This window comes from Pleurodeles waltl, chromosome 10, assembly GCF_031143425.1.
Source record: "Pleurodeles waltl isolate 20211129_DDA chromosome 10, aPleWal1.hap1.20221129, whole genome shotgun sequence".
In the NCBI taxonomy this organism is placed as follows: Eukaryota; Metazoa; Chordata; class Amphibia; order Caudata; family Salamandridae; genus Pleurodeles; species Pleurodeles waltl.
Genome location: NC_090449.1, coordinates 119,494,089 through 119,507,764, shown reverse-complemented (window position 1 = coordinate 119,507,764; position 13,676 = coordinate 119,494,089). Strand labels below are relative to the sequence as shown.

Here is a 13,676-nt window from a genome sequence, read left to right as displayed (position 1 = left end):
CTTTCTTTGCCTTAATCTGATCGAAAGTGAAACTTCATCCTAATGAATTCACCAAACTCAAGCTAATGAAAAAAAACTACCTTTTCTCTACAAACTGCAGTTAATTGATCACATTGACAAAAAACAGCCACTCTGTTGAAACCAGTCAAGCGTATCGGTGCTAAAGGATAAAGAACTACAATCTGAAAGAACACATGACTGGGAAGTTCTAAATTAATATAAGACACTTAGGCCCATATTTATACTTTTTTAGCACAGCATCTGCGTCATTTTTTTACGCAAAAGCGGCACAAACTTACAAAATACAATTGTATTTTGTACGTTTGCGCTGCTTTTGCGTTAAAAAGCGGCACAAATGTAGCGCTAAAAAGTATAAATATGGGCCTCAAACGCCAGCCGTATTTAAAGGCACCATGGCCACGCTTTTTAAAAGCTGATTTTATGAGTTTTCGATTTGGGATGCTGCCTGGGGAAATTAACACGAAATCATGGAAAAGGAGTTGACCAAGTAAACCTGCTGCTTATGTAAAAACAGAGAAAACAATACTATTTATTTTTTATGTATATGCCCAGCCCTTTTACAAGAAAGAAGTGTTCCGCTGAAAACTCTTTTTAATCAACGCGGAATATGTTAATATAAGCAGGCAGTAATAGCAAGTCTAGAACCAATAGATCCGATGCTAAACTCTCGTATATTAAAATTATTAAGAATTGCTGGGAGGAAACTATCCCTTATTGTTACCAGTGATATATAAAAAGTACAATTAGCACTTTTAACAAAATGCCAAGTTCTTTGCATAAGGGCGAGCTAGGAATATTGCCCGAGCTTGTTTTTTTTTTAATGTATGCTGATGTCTACTTTTATACACAGTTTTATTAACTACAGCGTTTCTATTTTTTTGCCAAACTTTGCACATTGTTAGTTGTTTGAAATAAGGGAAGATAAACCAACTGTGTATGAAAATGTGTAATTTCTAATCCATTTTGGGTTTTTGAATTGATTCTAGGAGATTGCATGTGATAAATTGACTCTTTTTATTTTCTTATTTGTGATAATTTAATTGATTTTAAATGGTTTTACATAACATTACAATAAATATTACCTGATTACCTGATCGAATCCTTGGCTTCACCCTGATGAATTCACCTATTTCAGGTTAATGGAAAACCACCTTTTCTCTACAAACTGCAGTTAATTGATCATATTGACAAAACCCAGCCACTCTGTTGAAACCAGTCAAGCTTCAGCCAGAAATGCAGCACAAAGACAGCTACAATTATAAACTATCAGCCGACGAGGGCTTTAAGATCGACCCATCACGCTCTAATCGACCCTCTCCCGTCCACAACACTAGAACAGTGGGGTGATCATTCTCCTAGTTAGCAGCAAGTCCCTAAAACCTTGCTGTTTCGGTTTCAAACCAATGCTCTTTCTGAAATTTCAGTTTCCTCCCGCGATCACACTAGACTGTGCAAGGATATTCCTTCAGGGAAGGGTTTTATGCATTTATAAATCAGATTAGCATATCATAATTGAGGTGTTGGCTTTTAGGTACTTATTTAACACTCAGCAACAAGATCTAAGAGGTCACTACACTAGCCATTTTTTTAAAGACTGTTGGCAGTGTTGAGGATTGGGTTTTCTTTTATATTTAATCGCAGGAAGACTCCAGCTGAAACAAATGGGTCATCATCTTTCTCTCCCTCTTGTGGAATGCCTGCAGGCCTGCTGTTTTCACCTCATTATTAAACTTTGTGTAAACAATAGCACATTTTGTTTCACAACATCCTCTTGTAGCAAGATTTCCAAGTAAAAACCATGTCTCTTCCTCATCCAGTAGTGGGTGTATTTCTCTCTTCTCAAAATCAATCAATCAATTTTAAAAGTCTACCCAAAATAACAGCATGCATAAGTGAGTGAGTGAGTTAACTGGAGAGAACAGCATATGCCACAAGGCTTTCTGGTGCTGGAACGGTAATCATGACTTTCCCAAACCTGTACCATAAGTATCCACTTATGTCAAATTGCCAGATTTTATTCTGGATTCACAAAATTTCTAACCTGCAAATATATGTGGTCAAATGCAACTACTTAGCCAAAGTAGAACATTTTTTTCCACAAAATAGGTTAATCCTGAGGGCAGTAGTCTTTCATCTTCTCATTCATGGAAGGGTCAAAGTAACCACAAATTTTTTTCCCAGGTCCACCACAGTTCTTCAGAACGTTGTAATTCACTAACCAGCCCAACTCGCATTTGATACTTAATAGTCTGATCACATCAACCCTTTTTGGTTCAACCCTTTTTGGTTCCTTCTCCTTGTCTCCACATGGATTAATGCACTCTTTCAAAGTATCTTGGATCATTCACAAAGCTTTCTTCCCAAGGTACCTTAAAGACAAACTCAAGATTGCAAGCAAAACTAGAGAAACACGGGGCAAATCATTTCTCTGCCTAGAAATTTTGAAATGCAAGTAAACAAAGACCAAAAAGCAAGCCTCCTTGGTGGCATCTCCCATCTGAAGCCCTCTAATGAATTACATCACAAGGACCCCTACTCACCTCTTTTTGCATGCTCCCTCGAAATTCACTTCTTGAAGACCCGCCTTGTCTCCCAGGTTACAGAGCCAGCCACTTTTACCACCTGTTATATAATGTAAATACATTTGTTTACAAAACACATAAAAAAGTTGGTGCATTCATCATACAAAACATCCCAACTAAATATGACAGAGTCAGCATCCGACCCTGCCCCCTCAAGTTCAAACAGGGCTTTTAGTGCACTGAAAACCTAGGGAGGTCTCTAAAAGGAACAGGGCCTATAAAGCACAACTAGGAATCCTTACCAAGAGGCATAGCTTATATAATTAAGGGACTGGTTTAAAACATGCAAACTAAAATCCTTTGCTTCCCATAACATTCCACCAGCCCGGTATTTTGGTGGCTGTGAGCTTTCGGTTATTGCATCCAGGAATATCAAAGAGTGACTGACATGCACCCAAAACAAGCCAAAAATATTGTCTTGCCAACACGTTAGCAGTATAGGCTACATGAGTAGCAATGAGTTTGTTATGACTGATTAGAACTGAAAAATGTTCAGTTCTGAAAATATTAAACTGAAATAAACATTACTAAGATCTATGGAAGAGGTAGTAGTCTCTGGAGTGTCTCAGTCACTCTAGCTCTTCCCTTCACACTACTTCACTCTTCAATCTCTAATAATACATTCACACTTTTTTCTTGCCACATCTATCTGAAAAACTTCCATCCGCATATGTCACCCCCATCTCTTTCAGCAGCCTCTTTTCACTCTAACCTGCACTTAATTTCTTGCATATCTTTGACTTCACCACCCCCTCGCACACACACAATGCACCCAGTCACCTGTAAGCACTGCATTTTTTTTTTATTCTTCCTGTCACTATTTTCACATCTGGGTACCTCGTTTTCATACCTTCACATAAGAACACCATTACAGTTGGCACACATGACCACTTCTTGGTGCGATATGAAGAGGCCAAAGATTGGATGAGCCTAATTTCTAAACACCTTAATGGCCCACTGACATGCATGCTGAGAAATGGGCAATGCCTTCTGCCTCAACTTCAGAGTTCTCAATCGTGTCCTCGTATAAACATCCACCCACAACGTTAAAACTCACATGCAACTGGAGGCGATTCAGCTCACAGTACACACTATACAAGCATTACATGCTGCACAAAAAAACAAGAGAAACATAAGGTTTTGGTAAAAGCTAACACTTTTGGGGAATTCAGGATTACATAAAATGTGAAATAGAAATGTGAACAAGAATTATATCAGTGACATGGATTATCTTACCATTTCTTACAGTCATTGTTTGCAAATCAATAAGAGTTTTGCCTGTAAACTTGGGGGCATGAATAAAGGGTCCAAGGGGGACCTGTTGTAATGTCAGTTTTTGACATTTGGCTGGCAGTGCAACGGTCACCAGACAATTATGCGAGATTTATTAGAGAGGGGATTTGGCGCTACTGGCATTGCTGCCCCTCCTTGCCGGGTCTGAGACTCGCCGGGACACAGCTCACATAAAGCCCTGTATTCAATAACTAATGTTACAGCTCCTAGCCCTGCCATCATAGGTGAGAGCCCTCTGATTAGGGAGGCACAGACTGGATCCTTCCTTGCACACAGGTCAGTAGCAATAAACATTCCATCGCTGAAAAGTGACACGCATATACCTCTTACATGGTAAACGTCAAGCAAGCAGGCCTTCTGGCTGTCCTTCTGACCTTGTGCACCACACATCTTCAAGAACATTATTTTATCTACTTCTGCTGCCACACCTGTAAGAAGAATCATCAATAACTCTTTAACTATGGGAACTTTTCCTGAAGACTGGAAAAAAGCTTACGTATGCCAGTTATTAAAGAAAACACGCTTGAACAACTACAGACCACTTACAAAGGAACCTTTCATGGGAAAACTGATAGAAAGAGCTGTATTCGCCCAGATGTCACAATTCATTGAAGACAACTCCATACTTTCAGACTACCAAACTGGATTCCGCCCAGAAGAGGCACTGAATCTTCACTCATAGCAATTTGGGATGAACTTAAAAACACAGTCAACTGCAATGGAGTTGCTGCACTACTTCTCTTAGACCACTCAGCTGCCTTTGATAATGTTGACCATGACACCCTAATTCAGAGACTCCACGAAGCTGGCGTAGAAGGGACTGCTCTCAACTGGATTACACCCTACCTTCAAAACAGAACTTAAATTGTCTATTCTACACCCTTCTCAGTTAAACTCTACCCCACAAAAGCAGGGGTCCCTCCGGGATCAATAATCTCACCTATGCTTTTCAACGCCCACATGATGTCATTACCAGAACTGATTAATGATTTTCCACTCACATGCTACAGCTATGCAGATGACACACTAGTACTCCTTAAATTGCAATGCCCCAAAGTCACTGAAAACTCACAAATCTTCAGTTGCCTCAGAACGGTTGATCAGTGGATGACTTGGAGCCATCTCAAACTGAATGCTTCCAAAACGGAAATGTGGCAACTGGAAAACTTATGACCCACTCTGCGCATGTCCTGACGATCTGGGACCACCTCCTCAAGTATCTAGGGATGTTAAAAACCTTGGAATTCCCATGGACTCCAAGTTAACAATGAATGCCCAAATGGACAACTTAGCACAATCACGCTTCATCACCTTCAAGAATCTGCGACACATCTTCCCCCCTTTGGATTTCAACACAAGGTGCAGGCTACTATCTGTCTTGTGCTATCCAAACTGGATTACACCGATGGCCTCTGTAGGAAGCTAGCCTGGTGTGTGGTGGACACCTATGGTGTTGCCACTTACCAGGTCCAGGCAACTTCTATTAGTGACTGTAGGCAGTGCCTAGGAAGCCAGGGCTCTCTAGATGTAGCTGTGGATGAGCAGCCAAGACTTATCTAGGAGACATGCAAAGCTTATACAGGACTACAATAGTCAACCAGCAACTTATCACACATGAACCATGAAAGAATCACACAGTGTTACAAAAATAAAGGTACTTTATTATAGTAACACAACACTAGATTACTTATAGGCAGTCCCCCAACTGGATGTAAGTACACTATACATATATATATATATTTTTGTAAACAAATAATTTTACCGCACTCAACGATGTATAACTATATGTATATTTTATTGCAGTCAACAACCACCTACGCGTTTCGACTCGCCAAGGAGTCTTGATCACTGTAAATGAGTCCCTCTTTGCTTTCCCTTTTTATCCTAAATATCCTTCCCGCATTTGTAATGCATTATGGATATTGTAGTTTCTACAATTTAATTTTTATTACAAAACAAAAACACATTATCTTTAAATTTACATATATCGTTAATTTCTTCTTTGGCTTTTTAAACTCATCATTTTTTACACTCTTTCTTAACATCTCAATGTTATTTAACAAAATTCAATAATTCTGCTTCTAGGTCAAAGGCATCATTTTGTTGCGAATAAAGGGCTTTTTTAAGATTATACAATTATTTCCAAGCTTACATCATTTTTTGTCAGTAAATAGCAAGAAAATAGAGAGGGGACCCTCCTATCTACAATATCCCGAGGGGGACAGGGCACCGTAACACAGTGAAATAATAAAATTCCCCCACAGGAAAACCAAACCAATCACTCCACACTCACATAATCAATGAATCTCTCTATTGATCAGTCTAAAGACAAAGGAATCAAAGGTGTATATTTAATATAATCCCAGATAAAAAAAACAAATCACAAGATAACAAAACTAACACATCAATCCAAAACCATCAATAAGACCAAATAAAAATCAATAAAAAGGGAGACAATAAAAGACATATACAATAGTCCATTAAAAAGACTGTCCCAATTCTGGTAGGTATAGGCCTATCGATAATTGTCATCAATCCTTGTTCGATAAGAGCCTCCTCCTGTGGGTCCAGTAAGAATAAAGCGTTGACACGTTTCGGTGGGCTTCCAAACGTTTTTCACCACCTTCTTCAGGACTAAATACTATACTCCCCAAGGTTGTTCAACCAAACCTCCATATATGCCAACTCAAACCATCCACACTGATCCAAATATAAGCATAGATACTTTCCTCGAAATCCGCAGTCGTTAGGAAATATATTTCATGGAATCCACATATATTGCAATATCTTGAACCATATGATCCATATGGTTCAAGATATTGCAATATATGTGGATTCCATGAAATATATTTCCTAAAGACTGCGGGTTTCGAGGAAAGTATCTGGGATTATATTAAATATATACCTTTGATTCCTTTGTCTTTAGACTGATCAATAGAGAGATTCATTGATTGTGTCAGTGTGGAGTGATTGGTTTGGTTTTCCCGTGGGGGAATTGTATTATTTCATCATTTTTTGTCAACCAGATTTCTCTGACAAAATATATTACTTATTTCTTATATCAATTTCTTGGTAATAACAATTGTATTGCATGATATCCAATTCAACAGTCATAACAATAAATCTTTCTTCTGACTTTATTAATCTCTACCACTGTTGAACCTCAACAATACCAACATGGATATTGGCTAAGTGCCTGTTATATATGCCCGTTGATTATACTTTTTCCATTCATATCACCTTTTTCTCATTGAGATATGCCTTAACCACCTTCTGACCACCCTAAATCATAAGTGAACATACTGTTCTTCATCCATACTCAACCCAAATGGTATTTTGGTGCGGAGCTTAATAATATATCTGCTCTACAATTGTCGGAGTTTTAGGATTCTATCACCCCCTCTCTCGTTGTGTTTGATGTGCGCTATTCCCACAAATCTTAATCCTCTCCAATCCTTTGTATGTCTTTAGGAAACAATTTTTGCCACTGCATAACTTAGATCTTGATTTGTTATGGCTCTAGTGTGTTCTAAGATCCTTTTCTTTAGTGGGCATATTGTACTCCCAACATATCTCAAGCCACATTCACATTTGAGCATATATACCACATATTGGCTATTACAGGTAATTATTTGAGAGATATGTATTACCTTTCCCTTATGATCTGTAAATGTTCTTGTGTTTCTCGCAATTTGACATACTTTACATCTATTGCATTTGTAGAAACCCATAGCTTCATTGTTTAACCAATTTCTTGCTATTGGTGCTACATACTGACTATTCACCAATATGTCTCTCAATGAGCGTGACTTTCTATATGTTACTAGAGGCTTGGGACCTATCTTTTGCGCAAGATCTTGATCACTTCTCAATATTTTCCAGTGCTTCCTGAATATTTGTTCTATATTTTTACTTTCCTTGCTGTATGTGAGGATTAATGTTGCAAGGAGAGGTCGTCTCAGGAGTTGCAGTCTTGTCGGTTCCTGAAGAGTCCAGTTGCAGTTCCAGTGACCAGAAGTAGATAAATAGCCCTAAAAGGGGGTTTGGTCACATAGCAAGGTGACCACCTATCAGGAGGGGTCTCTGATGTCACCTGAATGACCTGGCCACTCAGATGCTCCCAGGGGCCTCTGCACATCTTGGTTCCAATATGGCAGAATCGAGTGGCCACCAGGAGGAGCTCTGGGCACCACCGCTGGGGTGGTGATGGACAGGGGAGTGGTCACTCCCATTTTCTTTGACCAGTTTTGCGCCAGAGCAGGGGCCAGAGGTCTCTGGACTGGTGCAAACCAGTTTATGCAAGGAGAGCACCAAATGTGCCCTTCAAAAGCAAACATGTGGCTTGGGGAGGCGACCCCTCCCAAGCCATGTAACACTTTTTTTTCCCAAGGGAGAGAGTGTTGCCTTCCTCTCCCACAGGAAATCTTTTGTTAAACCTTTCCCTGCTTGAGCTGGTCAAGCAGCAGGAGGGCAGAAACCTGTCTGAGGGGTGGAAGTAGAGTGGGCTGCCCAGAAAACCCTAGAAGACTGGTAGGAGCAAAACTGGGGGGTCCTCTAAGGAGCCCCCAGAGAGCATTAAATCATACAACCAATACTGGCAACAGTATTGGGGTATGAATCCATCATGTTTGATACCTGATCCCAGGTTCGGAGTTACCATTATGTAGCTGGACACAGGTAGTGAGTGACCTGTGTCCAGTACATGGGTAAAATGGCTTTCCTGCACTTAAGAAGTCCAGTGTAATTGAACTGGAGTTCGTAGGGGCACCTCTGCTCATGCAGGGGTGCCCACACACACAGGGACCTGCACCCTGCCCTCTGGACTAGGAGAGCCTACTATGGGGGTGACTTACCTGTAGTGAAAGGGTGCATGCACCTTTTCACGCATGCTGCAATGGCAGGCCTGTAGACACATTTTTGCATGATCTCTCATGGGTGGTACAATACATGCTGCAGCACACGGGGAGCTCCTGGTGCCCCAATGCCTTACGTATCCAAGTACCATAAACTAGGGACTTATAAGTCAGCACCAGTATGCCAATTGTGAAGTGTACAAAAGCCCTAGGCAACCACATTTAGAGGGAGAAATCACAATCACTGGGGTCCTGGTGAGCAGGATCCCAGTGAAGACAGTCTTAGCATACTGATAGCAGGCAATAAGTTGGGGATAACCTGCCAAAAAGAGGGTACTTTCCTACAGCCTCTACCATGGATCATAGCTATCTACTATGAAAAAACTACAACTTTACATGAAAAGCCACAAGCCCACATCTCCTCTGCCTTGATAGTACTACATTGATTACCGATTGCCAGAAGATCCACCTTCAAGCTGCTTTGTACCACCCACAAAGCTATACATGGAACAGGACCGCTTTTCATCAGAAACAAAATAACCAAATACATTCAACAAAGAAACCTCTGCTCAAGATTGACACCCCGCCTTAAAACACCACCATACAAGAAAAAGACAATAGGTGGTACATCCTTCTCTGTTCAATCAGCCAAACTTTGGAATTCATTACCCCTAAATATAAGATCCACGAATAACTATCTTGTCTTCAGAAGACTACTGAAGAGTTCGCTCTTTCCTTCATAAATACTATATGCAAACAACAATGGACTGCATATGACTGTGTTGATAAATATTTATAATTTGATTATATGTATATTTTAGATATGTTTACTTCTTTAAGAAATATGTATAGTTGCTATTTCATAATAATAAAATATACACATACTCTTTAAGCCTGTTTGACAAATGTATTTCACTCACGGGTAAATGGATATATCTGTGTCTCCATGAGTGTATATGTATATGTGTGTGTGTATATACACACATATGTGTATATTATTCTATGCTTAACATGTTCATAGGTCATTGCTATATAAGTTAATAAGGGCCAGATGTACCAAAGGATTTTACCCATTCTGTGTCTATGGGAAAATGCTTTAGTACATATGGCCCCTAGATACTTATGAATCTCTGCTTTCTTTTTTATATCACAATGAGCAAATATTATCTTAACTATTCTTACAGCAAGCATTTCGCTATTGAAACATTGAGGAAAGATAAATTAATGTTAGAAAAGTACACTTATAAATTAACATCAAACATTGCAAATCCTGAACGTCTGCGTTTATACAATACTATTTTACATCTCATATTATTATATCCATTATTAAAATCCTTACATATACAGGGAGTGCAGAATTATTAGGCAAATGAGTATTTTGACCACATCATCCTCTTTATGCATGTTGTCTTACTCCAAGCTGTATAGGCTCGAAAGCCTACTACCAATTAAGCATATTAGGTGATGTGCATCTCTGTAATAAGAAGGGGTGTGGTCTAATGACATCAACACCCTATATCAGGTGTGCATAATTATTAGGCAACTTCCTTTCCTTTGGCAAAATGGGTCAAAAGAAGGACTTGACAGGCTCAGAAAAGTCAAAAATAGTGAGATATCTTGCAGAGGGATGCAGCACTCTTAAAATTGCAAAGCTTCTGAAGCGTGATCATCGAACAATCAAGCGTTTCATTCAAAATAGTCAACAGGGTCGCAAGAAGCGTGTGGAAAAACCAAGGCGCAAAATAACTGCCCATGAACTGAGAAAAGTCAAGCGTGCAGCTGCCACGATGCCACTTGCCACCAGTTTGGCCATATTTCAGAGCTGCAACATCACTGGAGTGCCCAAAAGCACAAGGTGTGCAATACTCAGAGACATGGCCAAGGTAAGAAAGGCTGAAAGACGACCACCACTGAACAAGACACACAAGCTGAAACGTCAAGACTGGGCCAAGAAATATCTCAAGACTGATTTTTCTAAGGTTTTATGGACTGATGAAATGAGAGTGAGTCTTGATGGGCCAGATGGATGGGCCCGTGGCTGGATTGGTAAAGGGCAGAGAGCTCCAGTCCGACTCAGACGCCAGCAAGGTGGAGGTGGAGTACTGGTTTGGGCTGGTATCATCAAAGATGAGCTTGTGGGGCCTTTTCGGGTTGAGGATGGAGTCAAGCTCAACTCCCAGTCCTACTGCCAGTTCCTGGAAGACACCTTCTTCAAGCAGTGGTACAGGAAGAAGTCTGCATCCTTCAAGAAAAACATGATTTTCATGCAGGACAATGCTCCATCACACGCGTCCAAGTACTCCACAGCGTGGCTGGCAAGAAAGGGTATAAAAGAAGGAAATCTAATGACATGGCCTCCTTGTTCACCTGATCTGAACCCCATTGAGAACCTGTGGTCCATCATCAAATGTGAGATTTACAAGGAGGGAAAACAGTACACCTCTCTGAACAGTGTCTGGGAGGCTGTGGTTGCTGCTGCACGCAATGTTGATGGTGAACAGATCAAAACACTGACAGAATCCATGGATGGCAGGCTTTTGAGTGTCCTTGCAAAGAAAGGTGGCTATATTGGTCACTGATTTGTTTTTGTTTTGTTTTTGAATGTCAGAAATGTATATTTGTGAATGTTGAGATGTTATATTGGTTTCACTGGTAATAATAAATAATTGAAATGGGTATATATTTTTTTTTGTTAAGTTGCCTAATAATTATGCACAGTAATAGTCACCTGCACACACAGATATCCCCCTAACATAGCTAAAACTAAAAACAAACTAAAAACTACTTCCAAAAATATTCAGCTTTGATATTAATGAGTTTTTTGGGTTCATTGAGAACATGGTTGTTGTTCAATAATAAAATTAATCCTCAAAAATACAACTTGCCTAATAATTCTGCACTCCCTGTATATATATTCTCTTACTATGTATTTATATATATATGTATTACTCAAGTCCTGCTGTACTAGAGAAAAAAATAATACAATTAAATAAATTAAAATAAATTAAAAGAAAAAATAAAAGTAAATTTACTCTTGTAAGTTTTACTCTGTCTCCCCATCACCCTATGCCTCTATCAATCTATCCTCCATCCCCACTCTGACTCATCCCAAACCCATTTTACTACTTTGTTCTTCAAAATAACCCTGCCTAAGCTTTTCCCTCCTCTACCGCATCTAGTTCATCCCAAACCTCATGTTACTACTATGATATCCCAAACATTCCTACTAAATTGTCCCTCCTATATCTCACTTTTGACTCATCCAAAACCTCTTCTATCACTATGATCTCCCTAACCCCATTCCACAGACTCTTCCCTTCTCCACCTCTCATTTACGCATCCTAAAACTCATCCTATTACTATAAACGACCAATGAACACTTCTAAATTCTTCCTTCCTCTAATCCCTCCATTTTTTTGGTCAATCCAACTAACAAATTCACATATCCTCTGGTGAAATTAACTCATAATAATGCTAATACTGCATTCATATTTCACTATGCTAATCCATCACTAATTCCTCTTGGGTTCCGGAGTAAGGTGCTATTCGCCGAAAAGCGCTTCCACGCCTCGTCACGGACAGTAAGCGCTATGTAATCACAATTACAAGACCCTTCCTTGGTCACAAAGTCAGCCCACCGGGCTGGCTTACAAACGCCGACAGAAAACCCGGGCGATCAACAAACAGACCCTTCCCCTCCTGCTTTAACTGGTCAGCTGTCAAGCCCCTCCCCTCGCTGACTGGTCAGGACCCTGAGCTGTCAGCAGGCGGCGGCCCCCCCCGCCCCAGCGGTCACCAGTCACCGCTAAACAGCCAGCAAAAAATGAATGACAGCGAGAAGCAGTGTTATGTTAGTGAAGACCGATCCTCGGTGGTCGGCCTGTTCCTTCTTGTCTCTTCCGCCCTCGGCGGACAGCTTCCAGGATGCCCACCCTCCAGAATCAGGCGGGAGGTTCCCGAGCGCGGGCCTTACCTGGCGACAGACGATCCCAAAAATCATCCGACGGCCTCCGTTTCCCTGCCGTCTCCAACCAACTTCAGTACGTGAAAGCAAAGGGATGATGATCGGGAAGCTGGTTTTACAAGTAATTGACAGGCCAGGGGCGGTGCTAGGAAGGTCTCGGCGGCTGCACTCCCCAGAAGAGCCTGTTCATTGGTTAAGAAAAAAATAATTAAAGACCAGCCCTGGAAAATGACGGCCCCGCCCGTCCGCCAAGAAACCGCCCCTTACTGCACTGAAAGCGACCACCCGCTGCCCCGGAAGGTACGACCCAGCCGCAGGGGGGCCGGCGCGGCTGGCAGCGCTGGCTGGGGTCTTGGCAGTCTGCTCTGGTGATGGAGCGGCTCGAGGCGAGGGTTGACCGATTCTGGCACTGCAGTGTTCGAGGTAGATGATAGCAGCTCAGGAACCGCTAGGATTCGCCCCGCCCGGACCGGAGTCCATAGCCTTTAGGCGCCATGGACGGTGTTGGGGGCAGCAAAACAGGCTTTAGTGCGTAGAGCATAGCAGCTGTCATTGAGCTGCAAGGACGTGGCACACATGGACCGTTGGGTGTCACTGCCAGCTGGGCGTAGTGGGTATACCAGAGGCCTGTGAGATGCCAGAAAGTGCCGCGAGGATAGTGTTGAGTTAGTGTCAAGTAGGTACAACAACTGCTCAAGTAAAAAAATACTTCAGTAGGGCGGGGTCGAATGTCTCAGCGAAGTGACAAAAGGCAGTGTCATGAATAACAGCAGAGTCAATAAAAATAAGGCTGTACATACTCTTCACCCAAAAGAAGCCGTAAACAAGGAACACTTGGTACACTTTTCTCGCTTCCTTTATTTATTTCAAAACAGAATTAATTTTAATTAAAGGTTAGCCACTTTAAGCATCTGCTTCCGCGGTATATCCTGTACATTTCAGTATTCTTTAAATCGCAAGTTA

The 13,676-nt window shown here is 41.1% G+C and overlaps 1 protein-coding gene across 5 annotated transcripts in view; it reads right to left on the bottom strand.

Annotated features, from left to right (window-relative positions):
* The window catches only part of LOC138261200 (carbohydrate sulfotransferase 12-like), a 116,542-nt gene extending 103,627 nt beyond the window's left edge, over positions 1-12,915 (bottom strand). For 2 of the 5 annotated variants that reach the window (XM_069209945.1, XM_069209943.1), the window contains exons 1-2: positions 12,723-12,881; positions 2,562-2,643 (exon numbers count right to left, since the gene is read on the bottom strand). The gene's annotated coding sequence lies outside the window, so the exon portion shown is untranslated. Of the gene's footprint in view, positions 1-2,561; positions 2,644-12,722 lie in introns of all 5 variants that reach the window. The other 3 variants (XR_011199052.1, XR_011199051.1, XM_069209944.1) reach the window with 3 other exon arrangements.
* Between the last annotated feature and the right edge of the window lie 761 nt (positions 12,916-13,676).